The sequence below is a fragment of the Erpetoichthys calabaricus genome, chromosome 4, assembly GCF_900747795.2.
Source record: "Erpetoichthys calabaricus chromosome 4, fErpCal1.3, whole genome shotgun sequence".
NCBI lineage: Eukaryota > Metazoa > Chordata > Cladistia > Polypteriformes > Polypteridae > Erpetoichthys > Erpetoichthys calabaricus.
This window is the reverse complement of record NC_041397.2, coordinates 49,275,500-49,294,734: the sequence shown is the minus strand read 5'-3', so window position 1 is coordinate 49,294,734 and position 19,235 is coordinate 49,275,500. Positions and strand designations below refer to the sequence as shown.

The 19,235-nt window shown below is 39.1% G+C and overlaps 1 protein-coding gene across 1 annotated transcript in view; it reads left to right on the top strand.

Annotated features, from left to right (window-relative positions):
* Nucleotides 1-19,235, top strand: part of ptchd1 (patched domain containing 1) — a 167,347-nt gene that overhangs the window by 64,764 nt on the left and 83,348 nt on the right. The window lies entirely within an intron of this gene.

Genomic DNA, 19,235 nt, shown 5'->3' with positions numbered 1-19,235 from the left:
AGAACCGTGTACAATTACTGAGTCGGCGGTATCAGTACTGAACAATTGGTCAAGTTTATTGGTAGCTTGACAAAAATGTCTCGAATCTGCACACTGATGAAACACTAAATCAACTAATGTGTTTTTATTTTTCAAAGGTAGTTTTATTTTTATATTTTTTTTCCTTCGATTTGCTCTTATTCCTGATACTGTGAAAATAATATGGTGCTAGAATTATGCTTTGAAGTATTTTTTTTCTCATTCTCCTTTTCTGTAAATAGATAGTTGAAGGATTCTACTTGCTTTGTTTTTAACATTTGACATGACATACTGCCTGTGCTAAGGGATCATTTGCTGTTCTTGTGTTGTGCTCTGACGGCTATCTAATGTAATTTGAGGCTTTGACACTACATGCTCACTCTCTCTCTCTTTCCCATATATATATATATATTTATATATAGTATAAATTGCTCATAATCTCGGGCATTTCTTTGGTGTTTGTGGCTTCCATGCACCTATTTCATGCATTGAAACGACTTGATCTTCTTGTGTAGTGGCTATTCAATTCCAGGCAACTCATAATCATTGACATTACATGCTAGTTTTCTCTGTAGTTCCCTCAGTATCACTGGTTGAGACCCAAACAATGATTCAAGCCCAAGGCTTTCCATGGTCCACTCTGATTTTAGCAAAGTGGAAATCTCGTACTTACCCAAGAAATAGCAAAGCTAATTAAAAACAGAGCACCAGGTGAGTAAGCACAGTGAAGCACTTGCAGTGACCCAGCCATTCTCCAAAGGAAATACAATATGATACCATTTGGATTTTTGATTCATCTAAATATTTGGAATAATTTTATAAAATACACCAAAAACAAGATGCACAATAGATGATGGCAGGCGTCAGTATAAAGTTGATGGTAACCCACCGTTAATCACCTTGGTGTTCTAAGACTCTGCAGGAAAGCTGATGATACTGGAGTTTGGGTATTCGCACTGACTGCATGGCATAGCAGCAGTCTAGAAAGAGAAATCAGGAGGAATCAGGAGATGGTCATGGTTATGTAAAGCTAGCCAAGTTCAGAACAGGGAGACCAAGACTCAAGTAAACAGAGCCCAGAAAGTGAAGCAATATCTGTTCTCCAGATTTAAAACAAAGGAATCAAAACCAAGAATTTACAAGCAAACTGAATTAAAACATAAGTCGAAGATCATGGTCAAATGGACAGAAAAGAATTTTAACCAGATATCAATTTTAAATAAAGAAAAAAATAACACTAGGCTTTTAAACTCACAAAATTGTACAACCAGGAGGACATTGAAGCCTGGTTATGTCATGCACCACATATTTCGCTGAGAAAAACCACAGAAATGCTCTTCTTCATCTTCTTTAGTTTTCTGCCCTAATGCAGATCACCAGTTCCTCCATTGTACTCTGCCTCCTGCTCTTCTTTTCAGTTCTTAGTATGACTTACCATCTTTTAGGTTATATGACATGTCCTGCCTTGGCCTTCCTCTTAATTTCTTTCCCTTCAGTTAACGCTCCAGCACTTTTTTCACCAGTCCATCTCCTTTTAGTGCATGTCCCACCCAGTTCTGTTGCCTTCTTCTCACTTATTTCAAGCTTGCTCCTTTTTCACCAAACCTTTGCTGCACTTTTTCATTAGATGGTTTATCCAACTGATCTTTTACATCCTTTTTCATGGCCACAGAACAAATGCTTCCAATCTGTTTATATCCCGTTTCCTCATTGTCCTGTTTTTATTATTTTCTTCTTCAGTGTTGCATTGAATGCTGATTTTCCAATTGCTATATATATTTTTATTTCTTATTCTCTTCGTTCATCCCTTGACAGCATACTACCCAAATATTTAAACCTGTCTACTTCTTCCAAGATGTTTTCACCATTTTTTTTAAATTGGAGAACACAGAAATGATACAAACAAGAAATGACACCACAGAAGAATGCAATTCATTTTTAACATTAGTAAAAACATACGGAAATAAAAAATAAATGGGATATTTGGATTCCTTGGACTCTACAACCCCAAAAACCATGTATTCATTATTTTTAGAGACTCAGGAACTACAAGGGATGTTCAAAACGTTTCCACACTTTTTTTAACTCTATTAAGAATTTCAAAAACAAATGACATCACTTTTCTACACAGTAACCTTCCTTTGCGATGCAATTTTCCCAGCATTGTACCAACTTTTTAATAGCATCAACAAAAATGTTTTTGGTTGAGCACGTAGCCACTGATGCACCGCTACATTCACATCAGGGTTCTTTCTTCATTCCTCGTGGTCGTGGCTGTAGCTGGACGTCCGGAATGCTCTTCATCTATCACACTAGTACGGCCATTTTCAAACATTTCAATCCATTCATAGACTACTTTAAGAGAGAGAACTTTATCCCCATACTGAGCACATGTGCAGAGATGAATTTGTGCTCCCAGCACATCTTCTGCCCACAAAAAGTGTATGACAGAACTCTGTTCCTCTTTGGTGCAATTTATAAATTTCGCAGCCATCTCAACCAAAGGGTGACAACTCTTACACTAAACTGCAAGGGCAGCCGGCTTGCCAGACATGACGAGTCACATGACTCAGACACAACTAATTACTACTCATCCCACCTTTTTGAAAGTTTCTGAACGTCCCTCATATATAGAAAAATTAAAAACAGCTCACAACAATACGGATCCATTAAAAAGTTCAGAAAAAAATCAAGTCGGCAGGGCTATGGCTTAAGTCACAGCACTGCTCCATGGGAAACACAAGCAAATGGTTCTGGTAGTGCTGCAATGCATTGGAGAAAATACAGAATATTCCTAAAATTAGTTCCCTGTATTTTATTAAAAACAAAACTGGGTATAAAGCAGCAGCAAGCAATTGAAAATGTAATTCAGTGAACACCAAGAAGAATCAATCTAATAATCTTAAAAGTTAGGATTTTAGTTGAAACAGAATCTAAAACAAAATCCACAGCCAGGATGAAAAAGCTGCAAATTAGTCTTGAAAAGACAATAAAACACAAGTGAGAAACACCATGAAACTGTAAAGATGTTTTATGTAGAGAAGAGGAGCATCAACGTGTGTGTAATAGCATGCCCTCATTTTCTGTTACGTAGCATAAACTACTAATGTGGTTTGTATTTTTCATATTTGCCATATTTTAAAATTATTTACACATGTCCTTTTATTTCATATCCATTAATCTGTAACTGGAGTCTATTTACTGTACACAGACTCCTAATAGAGTTAATGCTTTCAGCCACTACTCTTTGTTGTTGTCCATGTTTTTCAGCAGGCTGTAAATCAGTAAATCTTTATTTTTTCACTACTTTTATTTTGAGAGAATCTGTTGTACCTAAACATGTTTCAAGATGTAAACATATGTGAACTGATCTATAGTATGTATGTCTTAAACATAGTTTTAATTTCTTACACAATCAATGAAATCTGATTTATGTTTTTAATTTTTGATATCACTCTGCTCTCTTTTTACACCTTTGTGAACATTTGTTGGTAAGATTAGGAGCTTATCAAATTTAGTTTAGTAGCAGTTTCATTTAGAGGAGGCTTTGAAGCTATCAATTTCAAACAATTTTTGGAGAGCAGATTCTTTAGTTGTGTCATAGAATACTAATACACTTTGTTAGAATTTGGTGCCTTTCACCAGCAATGTGTGATAAATGAACATTGACCAGTAATGTGTGATGTGAATGAATTAATTCAATTTAACTTCAGCTTTCTTTATGTGTGAGGTTTTCAAACAAACATTTCTATGAGTATTTAAAACAGTCATTTCACTTTATATTATATTTAAAACACATTGATATAAGTGCTTTAAAAAAATTAAGCTCTTGTCATGTCAGACCCTTTTTTCAACATCCAGGACTTGAAGCAAATTGCACTACCCCATAATGCAAAACATCGCAAGATAGGAAAGGGTTAATAAAACGGGAAAAGCATTCTGTCAAGCAAAGGCAATTATTCTTTTTTGGTCAAATGTTTCACAAATCTCCTAGAATGGAGTGAGCTCTTATTTCATAGAATGGTCACTTGCCAATGTACAGAAATCCATGCCAAGTTTTGCTAGACTGATTGAGCCAGGAGCTATTCAGCATATATTTTAATCAAACATGAAATACTTCCAGCCTACTTTTTTCTTGAATTTTCCCTTTCAACCTTCATCTTATTCTTTCTCTGCCTTTTTCTCATTAGTTTGCTTAGTTTGATAAGAATAAGTGTCTAGATTTGTTAGCGTGATAAATCTCTGTGTCATATCACTTTTGAAACATCCCAAATAGCATGGTACAGATTCAGATCTTCTCTGAACATTCTAGCAATTCTCAAAATGCTTAGGTTTTGTTAAGTGATGTACTGTATCTATATTTGGATAATCCCAAGACCGGCCCCCACTTGCAGATATTTCAAGGCATGCATTCTCCAACTGATGATTAATAAAATGAAATGACTGATAATTTCCAATTAACACCTTATTTTCCTACTCGCTCCAGATTATAATATTTATTGTACCACAATATATAGACCAAGACCCTCGCTTAGGTGTAGAGACAGCTTACCTGAGTGCCACCTATCCACACCAAGCCCTTCCTGCTTCCAGCTCTCTCTTATCCCTCATTCTGCACTCCTTAAACTAACAACTGTTTTGTCACTGTAATGCTTATTACACTTAGATCTGTAACAATGATGTTTGCTTTACATTATTTAAATACTGTGAAAAGTTTTTATTGTTATCTTTTTGACTAACGATAATGTTACAATGATTTTGATGAGCATTGCCAGTAGCACAATACTATCCACATAATACACCTTATTGTATTCGATAAAATGAGGTGGACCCACAAACTTCCCTCACCTTTGGGTGAATGAGATTGACATGCAAATGTATAAAGCTTTACTACACTAAAAACCTTCAAAAAGTAAAGCACATTATTATACCTGAAAAAATGTCTATGTAGCAACAACAATAGTCAAAGTACTATAAACAGTGCTCACATTGAGAACTATCATATTCTGTTTTGAGGTCTTCTGCACACTTTCTGAAAAATTGTATTTAGTTTTGCATTTTAATTAAAGGGATTAACATTTTATTAAGGTCTGACTATCTATTCCTATTACTGGATGTGAACCACCGGGGCGCGTACAGCCGCCCTAACCCAACACAGACAGGCAGACACAAGTTTTGCACACAACACACAGGTTTATTTACAGCTGGGGAGCTCTATTTCCCTGCTCTCCACAACACAATACAGTAAATAAGCACCTCAGTACACAATACGCAGCACCCTTTTTCTCTTCTTCCTTCTGCCTCCACTCCTCCAGGCAAGCTTCGTACACTTCTTCCCGACTCTGGCTCCTCAAATGGAGTGAGGCGGCCCCTTTTATAGAGCAGCCGGAAGTGTTCCAGGTGCCTAAAAAGCTTCTTCTGGCAGCACTTCTGGGTGTGGCAGAAGTGCTGCCATATAGGGCCCCCAAAACATCCATGTGCCCCCTGGCGGTGGCCACAGGCCTCAACAGGGTTGAGCTTCTATGCTCATGACCAGTGGCCCTGTTGGAAACCAAGGGGGCTGCCCTCTGTTGGTCTTGGTAAGGAATTGTCCTAGAACTACTCTCTCCCCTGGTTCTTCCATAATCAGGCCATCCACTACATGGGTAATAATAGGCTAAATCAACTAGAGTATCTGAGTAGTACTCACACTCAGGTCCAGGCCCAGCCCTTAGGGAGGGCAACTGTAGCCACCAAACCCTCTTTTCAATAAATCATTAAAGTTCAATTTTTGAAATTTGTGCTTTAATGATATCCCAAGGAGCTACTTGTAGTGTTTTAATTCCTATGACCCCAGGTATATGAAACTTTCAAAGTATTTGTCACCAGCACTTGATCCTCATGTATCTGTTTCTTGTGTTTGCTCAGCAAAGGGCTGTTCAAGTCCCCGGCCTTGAACTGAATTTAAATGCTGAAGGAACAGGTGCTATGTTACCACTGAAAAGGGATTAATTGGGCTCAGTCTGCAAGAAATCCAAATGAAGATCTTAGGAGGGATGCTGTTAACTGGTGTTTTTGCCGTTCTCTCTTCTTGCCCATCAGTTTTGAATGGTTGATTTTGGACAAGGCTGATGTTAGCTACTTATTGACAGCTGCTTATTTGTACATGTCTGTGTTAAAAAAAAGATGCAATGTTTTAAAAAGGTGCATAATGGTTTGTTTTATAAAAATGTAATAAATAATTAGAAAGATGAAATTCCACATTTTAATTGTGTTTGACTTTTGCAATCTCCCAGTTTAAGGTATTTAAATTTATAAATAAAATTTCCAAATGAATGTCCAACTTTCTGAACTCCTGTAACCAGCTATACTGGACCTTAGTGAATCACTGATTGGATATGAGACGGCACATTGTAAATGCTCTGTGCAGACACTTAGCCCCTCAACTTGGCATTATGAGGATGTTGATATTGAGTTATTCAGGAGTGTGCTGGAGATCATGACTTCAGAGAAAACTACAGTTCAGAGGGGAGATCCACAAGAATGGCCCCAAGAGTTTAAGAAGGCGTTCTTGACTCTGGAAGTAATTATGGCATGCCCTAAGAAGTAGTACCTTGCTGAGGTTAAAAGGCTTCTTCCATTTAGACCTACATTGAAAATGGAATACTTAGGCAAGTAGTCATGGTTTCAACTGGTAGGAGACGGAGAGGCCAGAGAATTGAGAAGGTACAGAAGGTAAGAGAAAATGTGATAGGACAGACAATGAATATGTGGGCTAAAGAGTGATGGGAATGGAAGCACTGGGAAAGAGAAAGTGAGGGAGGCCAAAGCGGAGGTGGGATACATAAAGTAAAAGAAGATCTGAAGTAAAGGGGTTTGACTGTCAAGGAGGTAAAGGAACAAGCGGTATGGAGAAGGTCGATCAAGCACATCAACCACACATAGGCCTACAAGTAGAAAAAGATGAAGGGGAAGAAGACGTCAAAAGGCGAGAGAAAAGGGAAGCTCTCATGCAGTACTGCAGTGGCAGGTGGATAAATGTCGTAACATAAGGGGCATTTTTCATGTATTATTTTTGCTAATTAATTTTTTTTCTGTGTTCAGGGGTGGCTCAAGGGTTCCTCCTGTTTTCTACAGTATGTCCTGAAGTGTGGAACATAAATAAGATATAGATATCAGAGAGATGTGGAGATCACTGGAGAAAGAAAATCTAGGAGAACAAAAGAATTAAAGACCAAAAGTAAGAAAGCAGTAAGAGAGTAAAACAGTAAGAGAGGCATCTGTCTCCAAAGAAGATGGGTGAGATGATTGTTTTAGTTGATGTGCAAATCTGAGAATGAGCTTCTGTTATGTAGCTTTTCTGGGTGTCTCTGAACAAATGTGATGACTACACAGATGGGCAGAACAGTGAGGCTGAAGAAGTAAAATATGGAACAATATGCTTAGTGATATCCATCTATCAATTTTGGTACCTACTTTATCCACTTCAGGGTCACAATGACCCTACTCAGTGTATCTATCTGTGCAGTAATGACCAGATAGGAAACGGCCATTAATGAATCAGGAATCCAGTGCAGCTCACACCTACAGTATATTCACATGGGTGTAATCAATCTCAGACCTACATTTTTGGGGCCCTGTAGACTGAACTGTTATGGGGGCCTGTGACGATGCGGGTTTGCTCCATGCTCTCATCTGACTTATGCGAGCTCTTGAACCCGACACCATCAGTAATGTCACCGATGAGCTAGACAGTGAGGCACAACAAAGCAAGTGTAAAAAGTGCAAAGTGCTTTTATTTAAAACCAACAAAACAAAACAGTGTTCAAATAAATAGTGCAGTGCTTTAAATATACATCATTAAATAAATAATCCATAAAATAGGTGAAAAGTGGACGTTAAAATCCAATAGAAAAAAATCTTTTAAAAACAACGAGGTTAAAACAATGGCTGGAAGCTGTCCCTTTAAACAAATCAGCCCGGTGCCTTTCTGCTACTTGTGACTTCTCCTGTCCAGGCTGTGCACCAGGGGAGCCACCCTAACTGCAGCTGACCTTCTCTCTGGCTTCTCCTGCTGGTCCATTCGCCTCACTGATCCCTGGCTCTGGTAGGCTTCACCAAACCGTGACTTAGGCTCCCCAGCGACCGGGTCGCTCACGCTGATGCTTTCACGTCCCAAGTCCCAAGTTCTGCTGCCTTCTTGGCCTTATGCGGCGAGCCATCCTCCTTCCGGTCAGTCCCGCTCCTCACTACATGCTTAGCGGGAGCGACCACAATCGACTACTCCTGGGGTGCCGGCCAAACACCCAGGCCCACTGCTCAGCTGCCCGCGCTCGCTCATTCTCACTCTCTTACACTGGTTTTCCTCTCCCCGCTTCCTGCCTTCTTCTCCTGCAACCTCCATTCACTTTTCCTTTTCTTTTTTCCCCCCTAGCCGCCTCGCGCTTCTATTTATTACGGGGAAGTGGATCAAATGCGGCACCAATTACGGATGCAGACAACTCCTCACCTGTGCACTTAATCGAGGACCATCCTCATCACAAACTCCCCCGGGGACCGCTTCCGGCCACACTACCACACCCCCTCTCTAAGCCGTGAGTGCGGCGATTATTTATTTAAAAAGTGGCCCAGTTGACTTGAGCTGTGGACCCGCTACACCACAGGGCTCCATCGCCATCAGCAACAAGGTCTAGATAACCACTGTTCATAAAAACAATCTAATCTAGCACTGTTTCACATTTATTTCACATTTATTTCTTACCTTACATTTTTAAATATAACATAACATAAATATAACATTTTTTGAGCAGAGGTAATTTAAAAATTGTATCCTTATGAACACTTTTTATTGAAAAAAATTCTTGCCTAGATCTCTGTCGTGCTATCACATTAAAAACACAATCACAATGCTAATGTGATTCCTGTTTGTATTGTGATTGCCTTTTTAATGACTCCCCTTTTTAGTTCCAACCTGTCATCTACTGTTTGAATCTAACAAAGAAGATATTTATAATACCTTTTAATTTTTATTGTATTTTAATTGTATATTTATAAAATTATTATTTATTATATAATTATTGTAAGTATAATATGTTTAGTATATTTTAAGGTTTTAAAGATTATTCGTGTAAATTAAAAGTTACTGAAATATTGTCATTTACAATGACTACAAGCAACAAAATATGTTTTAATTTTTTCAATTACAGCCCTAAGATAAATAATTTTGATAAAAATTTTAATTTCTGTCATAAATGTTATTAGTGTTTTCGATTATTTATAATTATTTTATGTTAAATATATTTAAAATGAAACATCTTTAACATTTTTTTCATTTTTGGCTATAATAACATTTTAAATTTTATTTTAACTAGTTTTTGTATTAAATTACACTATAGTCTCAATATTATTATTTTTTAAAAACTCTTCTCATACAGTAGACTCCCCAAAATGTTAAGTAATGTGGACTAAAATCACTTCTGGGGCCTTTCTGGGATTAGGGACGCTGAAGCTCAAGATTCATGAGTTTTATATTAGAGCTACCCTTGGTTTATTAACCAGTTTATTAACCAAAAATATTGATCTTTCTAATGTACAAAGTGGAGTAACTGATTAAAAATATATATATAGTTTTACACCGGGGATTGTACATGTACCACGAAGACAATGACCAGGGCAGCCTCCTGGACCTGTGATGTAGCAATGTTGGCCACTGACCCCATTCTACTGCTTTTGATCTCCGTATGTTTTCTGACATTGCTTGCAAATTTTCTGCCTTTAAATTTATGGACATTTTCATTATGAAATACAGTACATGCAGTTAATGGACAAGCATGTGACCCCTACATCACAAGTGACCTTCAAATGATCAAAGAGGACAGACAGAGTAGGACTATGCTGTTGAAGGTGTGAGTTTAATAATACAACAGCTTCTACTACAGCGATAAACTGTTGATAGATAGATAGATAGATAGATAGATAGATAGATAGATAGATAGATAGATAGATAGATAGATAGATAGATAGATAGATAGATAGATAGATACTTTATTAATCCCCAAGGGGAAATTCACATACTCCAGCAGCAGCATACTGATAAAAAACAATATTAAATTAAAGAGAGATAAAAATGCAGGTAAAACGGACAATAACTTTGTATAATGTTAACGTTTACTCCCCCGGGTGGAATTGAAGAGTTGCATAATGTGGGGGAGGAACGATCACCTCAGTCTGTCAGTGGAGCAGGACAGTGACAGCAGTCTGTCGCTGAAGCTGCTCCTCTGTCTGGAGATGATACTGTTCAGTGAATGCAGTGGATTCTCCATGATTGACAGGAGCCTGCTCAGCACCTGTCGCTCTGCCATAGATGTCAAACTGTCCAGCTCCGTGCCTACGATAGAGCCTGCCTTCCTCACCAGTTTGTCCAGGCGTGAGGCGTCCCTCTTCTTTATGCGGCCTCCACAGCACACCACCATGTAGAAGAGGTCGCTCGCCACAACCGTCTGATAGAACATCTGCAGCATCTTATTGCAGATGTTGAAGGACGCCAGCCTTCTAAGAAAGTATAGTCGGCTCTGTCCTTTCTTGCACAGAGCATCAGTATTGGCAGTCCAGTCCAATTTATCATCCAGCTGCACTCCCAGGTATTTATAGGTCTGCACCCTCTGCACACAGACACCTCTGATGATCACGGGGTCCAGGAGGGGCCTGGGCCTCCTAAAATCCACCACCAGCTCCTTGGTTTTGCTGGTGTTCAGATGTAGGTGGTTTGAGTAGCACCATTTAACAAAGTCCTTGATTATGTTCCTATACTCCTCCTCCTACCCACTCCTGATGCAGCCCATGATAGCAGTGTCGTCAGCAAACTTTTGCACATGGCAGGACTCCGAGTTGTATTGGAAGTCCGATGTATATAGGCTGAACAGGACCGGAGAAAGTACAGTCTCCTGCGGCACTCCTGTGCTGCTGACCACAATGTCAGACCTGCAGTTCCCGAGATGCACAAACTGAGAGCTGCCTTTAAGATAGTTCACGATCCATGCCACCAGGTATGAATCTACTCCCATCTCTGTCAGCTTGTCCCTGAGGAGCAGAGGTTGGATGGTGTTGAAGGTGCTAGAGAAGTCCAGAAACATAATTCTTACAGCACCACTGACTCTGTCCAAGTGGGAGAGGGATCAGTGTAGCATATAGACGATGGCATCCTCCGCTCCCACCTTCTCCTGGTATGCGAACTGCAGAGGGTTGAGGACGTGGTGGACCTGTGGCCTCAGGTGGTGAAGCAGCAGCCGCTCCATGGTCTTCATCACATGTGACGTCAGAGCGACAGGCCTGAAGCAGGCTCAGGTTGAAGATACGCTGTAGAGGACTCCCCAGCTCCAACGCACAGGCCTTCAGCAGTCGTGGCGATACTCCATCTGGACCCTCTGCTTTGCTGGCACGAAGTCTCCTCAGCTCTCTGCTTACTTGGGCTGCTGTAATTGTGGGTGGGGGGAAACTCTCTCCTATGTTGTCATCAGCAGAAGGATGGGTGGAGGGTGCAGTACTCCGAGGTGAGAGTGGGTTAGGGTGGTCAAACCTGTTAAAGAAGTTGTTCATTAGGTTTGCTTTCTCCCTGTCACCCCGCTTCGAGCTGCAGCCAGTGATGATCTTCATTCCATCCCACACTTCCTTCATGCTGTTATTCTGCAACTTCTGCTCCAGCTTTCTCCTGTACTGCTCCTTCACCTCCCTGAGCTGGTCTTGGAGTTCCTTCTGCACACGCTTGAGCTCATGCTGATCACCGCCTTTAAAAGCCCTTTTTTTCTGGTTCAAAATGCCCTTGATGTCACTTGTAATCCATGGCTTGTTGTTAGCATAGCAGCGTACTGTTCTTAATGGAACTACAATGTCCATACAGAAGTTGATGTAGTCAGTAGTGCAGTCAACAACCTCCTCAATGTTCTCACTATGTGACCCCTGCAGGATATCCCAGTCCGTAGTTCCAAAGCAGTCTCTCAGAGTCTGCTCTGCCTCAGGGGACCACTTCCTGAATGAGTGTGGGTTGTAGGTAGCTCTCTCACTCTTGGTTTGTAGTGAGGCTGAAGCAGAACCAGGTTATGATCTGCTTTCCCAAGCCCAGGCAGTGGGGTGACACTGTATGCGTCTTTAATGTTTGCATATAGTAGGTCAATAGTCCTATTTCCCCGGGTATTACAATCCACATACTGGGAGAAGGCAGGTAATGTTTTGTCCAGCGTCACATGGTTAAAATCTCCAGAGATAAACACAAGCACCTCGGGGTGCTGTGTTTGTAGCTTAGCAACAGTGGAATGGATGATGTCACCCGCTATCTCCACGTCCACCCAAGGAGGGATAGAGGCTCTGGTTTGTGAAAGTACCATCATACAAGGTGGTTCTGCTTTTAGTGTTTTTCTCAAATACACAAAAATAGACATTAAGCTTATGATGCGAATGGGGACCATGGCAATGGAAAGCTATGGAGCTGCAACACTATAGTTGGATATAATGAGTTATTGTATTCCCATGCTAACACACATTTACTAATCATCAGTGTTCAAAGCAACAACATAGTCCAAGCATGTGCTATAAAAAATATAGTATCCAATACTGTTTTTTTTTTAATTTCAAACAACATTTTACACTTCTTACTTCTACACGATAAATATTGAAATAATTGCCCAGTGCTCTTTGAGGAGATCTTTGTGGTCTAGTGGGAAAGAAATTAAGGTTTAAACTACAATAATAATGGGTCAGTCCAATCCTTCATCTCACGCTTTGGCTCAGTAAGTTATTTAATGTGTGCCCAATTTTGTTAAGCAGTCAGAAAGACTTTCACTGTAAAAAGGAACAATGTTTATGATGTATATACAGTATACTGTATACTAGCTGTATCACCTGGACTTGCATGGTAAAACTCCTAAGACAATGGAACTTTGTTATAGTGCTGTTGGTTAAATGGGTCTAAAAGTAGTACTATACACTATAACCAACCAAGAACCTTTCTGCATACAATATTTGTGGGGTTTTTTTTGTTTGTTTTTTTTCCTACTGGGCCTAATATTTTTAGTTCACTGGAGCTCCTTTCTTTTGAATGCACTACATACAGCTGCACATGAGTAAATCATTCTTGGTTTAAGTGAGATCAATTCTTGCTTTTTCTTTTTCTTGTATTTGTTGTTGGTCATTGCAAAATACAATTATAGAGGAAACTGTAGTCTTTTGAATTTAAACAAATAATTAGTAGAAATAATGGAAATTTTATGTATAAATAGAATTTGACAATATAGCATATCCTGTAAAAATGGTAGTTTCAGTCAGATTTGAATGTAACACTTTGATCTGTAACCTTGTACATATTCAAAGTTTTGAATGGTTTAGATCAAAAGCAGTATGCACTGAATCATGGTTTACTTTAGCTTATTACATATAGCGTTTACGTATACAGGCTGCACATTTATATGGCCAAAGCAGTGAAGTGAAAGTTATAAGCATTGTACAGAAAAGACTGGGTAAAAAGAAATAATATTGTGAATCATGTGCAAAGTCCACTTCCTTTGTGTTCTGTCTGTGGTGGACCCCTTTACTGAGTTGCTCAAGTATTTAAACTGACCAAGGCACTCCTGGCTTGTGTTATACACAGGGCTTGAAGTGGACTGGTATGCCGTATTGGCACTTGCCTGTTTGTGATTTGCAAAATTAAGTGTAGAGGCTCATCCAAGTCTGACCTCAAAGGGTACATCCCAGTTCGCTGCAATATTGCATGAATTTTATGTATATAAGAGAGCTTGACAATCCAGTCTGACTTGAATTCTTATGTATTTTATACCACATCATGAAGAATAAGAAGAAGCTGACAGAACAGGGAATGCAATGTGTACCTAAGCAGGCCACTACATCTTCATATCCCATTTTCTATGTTGCTCACTACCTAGTCTCTTTTTTCCTGGGCAGAACAGCTGCCTTTCTTCACTTTCAGCCAGCCGCATTTATCTGCATGTTTACAGCTACAGCTTGTTCAGTACCACACGTCTGCTTGTGGCATTTGCATGAACTGCAAGCCCCATTCCTGTGTTTGTCGAAAAACAGGACACGCTGCCTAACAATAGCCTACTCACTATACCATTGTTACCAACAAGTGTCAACAAATAAAAAACACAGGTTGGCTCATTTTTTTATTTCTATAATGTCACCAATTTAACTCAAAGCAGTCAAAGCAATTTTGACATTTTGAGGTATTTAGTTTTTCTATTGTGAGGGGATTACGGTTACCCCTAAAAATTGATATATCAAAATGTTCTTTCTTATGTTCAATCTTGCCCAATTTTTAACTTTTTTTTTGTCAAATACTCTAGCATTAAAAAGTTTGGAATCATCCAACAGAGTTAATGTTTCTGATAGAAATTTATATTATTTTTAATAGACCTTTAAATTGATTTAAAAATATAGCCAAGACATTACAATTGTTGCTAGTGGCTATTCATACTTGAAAAGACTATTTTTAATTTATTATTAAGATATGACTGCAATAAATAAGTAAATCGTCTTTCCTTGGGTTCCTAAACTTCAGTTCTGTGTTTAAAAGCAGCCAAAACTAAACACATCTCACTGGGTTTTTTTTAGCAAAATTAAAGTAATTCCATATGATAGATTGCCAAGAAACTAAACATTTCAAACAAATATTACTGTCTTGGCAGAAGAGGGCGAGCTGGATCTAACCGGGGTAGAAAAATAAAGGAACAGTCTAAATGGACAGCAGCACAACAGGAGAAGGACATCCAAGTCTATAGTTTTAGAAACTAATATCTTACAGGACCTCAGTTGGCCTCCTTAAATAAATGCCAAATACCTGTGTTGTCTGCAACAGGGAAAAGATGAATCTGGGCTGCTGACCTTAATGCACTTTTCTAGTTATCTTCTGTCTAACGTCTGTGTTCTTTTGTCCATTTAAACATTTTCTTTTTATTTGCCAGTTTTAGATATGGCTTTTTCTTTGAAACTGTGCCTCAAAAGCCAGCAACTCTAAATCATTTTTTTCTCTTTCAGTTGACAGATATTTGAATGTAGAACACTGTATGTTTTAATTCTTCAGTACCTTCAGATTACTTTCACCATATGTATTTGTAGCATAGTCCAATGGTGGTCTTGTTTTTTCTGCTTTAAATTAAGATTATATGACAATGTGAAATTCTTCACTCTGCAAAGTTTGTCTTCTAATTAAATTAAAAGTGACAATTTTTAATATACAATATTAAGTATCTGTGCAATACATAGACTACTACCTATCGTAAATTCATTCATAAAAATGCCTGCCAAAGGTATGTAACCTAAAAAATCATGAAATTGGGTCAGTTTCCCTCTGTATTTTTACATTACAAATGAATGTGAACCTGTTTTTGGATCCTCTGCAATTTCCCTTTCAAGGACATATTCCTGTCTTTCACTCTAGGCTGTAGTTCAAATAAAATAAAATAGTTCAGGAAATGAATGGATAGAAACATACAATAGCACAACAGGGAGTACTTCTTCCTTGCAGCTCGAGGGTGTGACAAGAAAGAGTCCAAGACAACATAAAGGTTTGGGGCGGCCACCCGTATATTGTTTTTCCCGGCTGCAAAAGTCAAAATAAGTAGCACGATGTGCATAGAACAGAGTCCAAAACAGAACTGATCACAAGAGACAAAGGTGGAGGCTTTAAAGGCCGTATAGGAAGTGACATCATCAAAAGGGCCGGAATCAGAAGTGATGTCGTCTGGACCGGAAGTGACGTCAGCAAAGGGCCCGGTGCCGGAAGTGATGTCAGCAAAGGGACCGGCACCAGAAGTGATGTCTCTGAGGCGCCGGAACCTTGCAGGATAACCTGGGAAAGGTCTGTAGGGAACTGAGAAAGACAGTCAGTGCACTTTGCTGCCCCCTGGTCGGATGTTTTATTGCAATTACTCAGGCTCTTTAGCTGCCTCCTACTCACACAGGTGTGACAAGGCCCCCCCCCCCCCCCCCTCAGCCCAAACCCATTGGGTCGGGCATCCTGCACGGACAGGTCGTGGGCACGAGAGAGGACATCAGCGTTGGCATGGAGAGAACCCTTATGATGAATTAGCGAAAATTCTAAGGAAGTATAGTCGGCTCTGTCCTCTCTTGCACAGAGCATCAGTATTGGCAGTCCAGTCCAATTTATCATCCAGTTGCACCCCCAGGTATTTATAGGTCTGTACCCTCTGCACACAGTCACCTCTGATGATCACAGGGTCCAGGAGGGGCCTGGGCCTCCTAAAATCCACCACCAGCTCCTTGGTTTTGCTGGTGTTCAGGTGTAGGTGGTTTGAGTCGCACCATTTAACAAAGTCCTTGATTAGGTTCCTATACTCCTCCTCCTGCCCACTCCTGATGCAGCCCATGATAGCAGTGTCATCAGCGAACTTTTGCACGTGGCAAGACTCCGAGTTGTATTGGAAGTCCGATGTATATAGGTGGAACAGGACCGGAGAAAGTACAGTCCCCTGCGGCGCTCCTGTGTTGCTGACCACAATGTCAGACCTGCAATTCCCGAGACGCACATACTGAGGTCTGTCTGTAAGACAGTCCACGATCCATGTCACCAGGTATGAATCTACTCCCATCTCTGTCAGCTTGTCCCTGAGGAGCACAGGTTGGATGGTGTTGAAGGCGCTAGAGAAGTCCAGAAACATAATTCTTATTGCAACACTCCAGCCTATAATGAATGCAGTTGCTTTGATTGTTGTCAACTGAGTCACATTGCTCGTGAATGTCGTCTTTCCCTGCCACGATCTTTGGAAAATGGTATGGTAGAGGTGGGTTGTGCCAAATAGTTTCTTCAAGTTCAAAGAGTGATTTTAAAAAACAGTTTTCAATTTTTTGGGCAACTCTGGACACAAAGCTTGAGCTATATATGCTTTTGATATACTGTTTCAGAGCAATAAATAAAAGTTCAGGGCTTATTGATGATGCGCCAAAGGGGTGGAGTTATGGGTGGAGTCAGGGCTTGTCTTCTGGTCCCTGCTCTTCAAGAGTAAGGGTGGAAAAAGGAAATGGTTAGATGACTGTGTAACCTTAAAATCCTTCAATGGAAGAGAAAAACATGATTCATGCCTTTGACAATATGTAGAGTATATACATACACTGTATACTGTATATATTTAGATCTGTTCACAGTGCAAGGATTAGTTTAGTGAATGTTTTAAAATATATTTTTCTCAAATAGAGTAAATTGTTTTTTCACATTGAAAATATAATTAGCACTTGAGACATTCTGAGAGTAGTCTGTTCACAATTTATTGCTGGCTACCCATATTTCATTTTTACCTTTTTTTCCTTTGTGACTTTTTATGCTTGGCTCAGGTGGCACTGAATAGTTTTTTACCCCATCAACCTTTGTGTCACAAAGGCAGCAAGAAGGTCACTGATTCAATCTCTAGACATATAAAGCATAGAAAGGAGAGACAGATCAGAGTAGGAAAGCTGTTTTAAAAGAAGAAGACCTAATAAAATTACAGTATATATTCAGTTTCAATGTAACAGCCACCCATTACTAGCAATATAATACACAATTAGACATTTAAAGAAATCACTTACTGAATTAGTGAAAGAAACAAATAAAGAAAATTCCTCTTTGCCCCCACCATGCTCTTTAGCTGCATTATTGTTTGCAGACATTTGTTTAGAAACAAAGGAATTTAAATTTTCCTTCCATGAATTATACAAATTCATTTCAAATTGTGTTTACTGTAGAAGAACAGAAGTCCAAAATAGAAGTGACACAAACTCTGCGGCTTTGCATATATCGCATAACATAGGCCTGAAATCCAGCCAATATGTTAGATCAGATTGCTTCAGTATATGCTTGTGTTTAACAGAAGATGCATGAATTAAAATAATAATGCAATGGTAATGACATGCTTTGCCACAGTGGTTGCCTTTTTTATTTCTGGAGAGCACTAACAATTACTGCTGGAACCTTCTCAATATAAACACTTTCGGGCACACAGTCAAAAAGTGCTTTACAGCTGCTGGGAGGATAAAACATTTCCGTACCTTATAATTTGATGAAACTAAAACATTAGGCATTTGGTTTTATTTCTGAAGTGCTAATCTATGAGATAAAATATATTCTAAAACCAGAAAGTAGAAAGCAGGTTTAAACAGACATCATGAAGTTTAACAAAGCAAGCATATCCTATTATAGGTGCAGAACAGAAATATCAAAAATGGAAGCAATGCAAAAAGTTCCTGTAAAAAAATTAAAAAGTTATTTTAAGCTATACTCCTTGTATATTATAATGTAATTCACAGTAATTATTATATTTTTATTTTTTTGTGCAGGGTCCTATTGTGACCCTATTTTCTCTTTCTTTATTGTGTGGACTTAACCAAAATACCTCAAATCCCAAACAATTACAATTCTGTGGTCGGATACACTACTTCAGTTCACCACTTCCACTCTCCTTCCCTTCATTATTTATAACTTCACACAATTAGAGTGAAAGGACAGGCACAAGAAAGAAATACATTTCTAACTACAGGTATTCACTGACTTACAACATATGCATGTTACAACCATTTGACTTACGATCGCTAGCATGTTTCATGGGCAAATGACAATTTTCGCCATGCCAGCTCCATATGCCGTGACTCATTCATCTCAATCTCAGTTTATTACCTGCAGCAGTTTCGACTACATTCAGTTACATTTGTCTTGTAATCACAGGAGAAAAAGGCAATTGATCTCGACACAAAAGTGAAAACAGTATGAGGAAGGAAAGAAAGTGAATGAGATCGCATGTGATTAATCCCATTGTAAATGGTATTCACTGCATGCGCTGTACCACTGCACTCGGGCTTTGAATCTGGTTAACCTCCAAAGCTTCTGCATTGTGACTTATGATGTGCTGCCACCATGAAGGGGTAATGAAACCACACTGAACTTCTTTATCTGTTAATATTTATTATTAACAGTCTGAAAAGTTAAAATAGAAAACATATGAGTGGTCCAAATCTGCTGGAACACTTGTTACTCTCACAGTTAAGACAGTGAACACTGGGAGAGGCTCACACTGATGACGTAAACATAACACAGGCAACGAAAGGATTTGTGAAGGTGTTAAGTTCGGCACTCATGCAAGCAACAGAAAAACATGAAACAAAATAATAAAATAAAAAAATAATAGAAAATCTACGCAATGTGCTAAGAATAATGATTAAAAAGGATATAAAACAAACAGTAT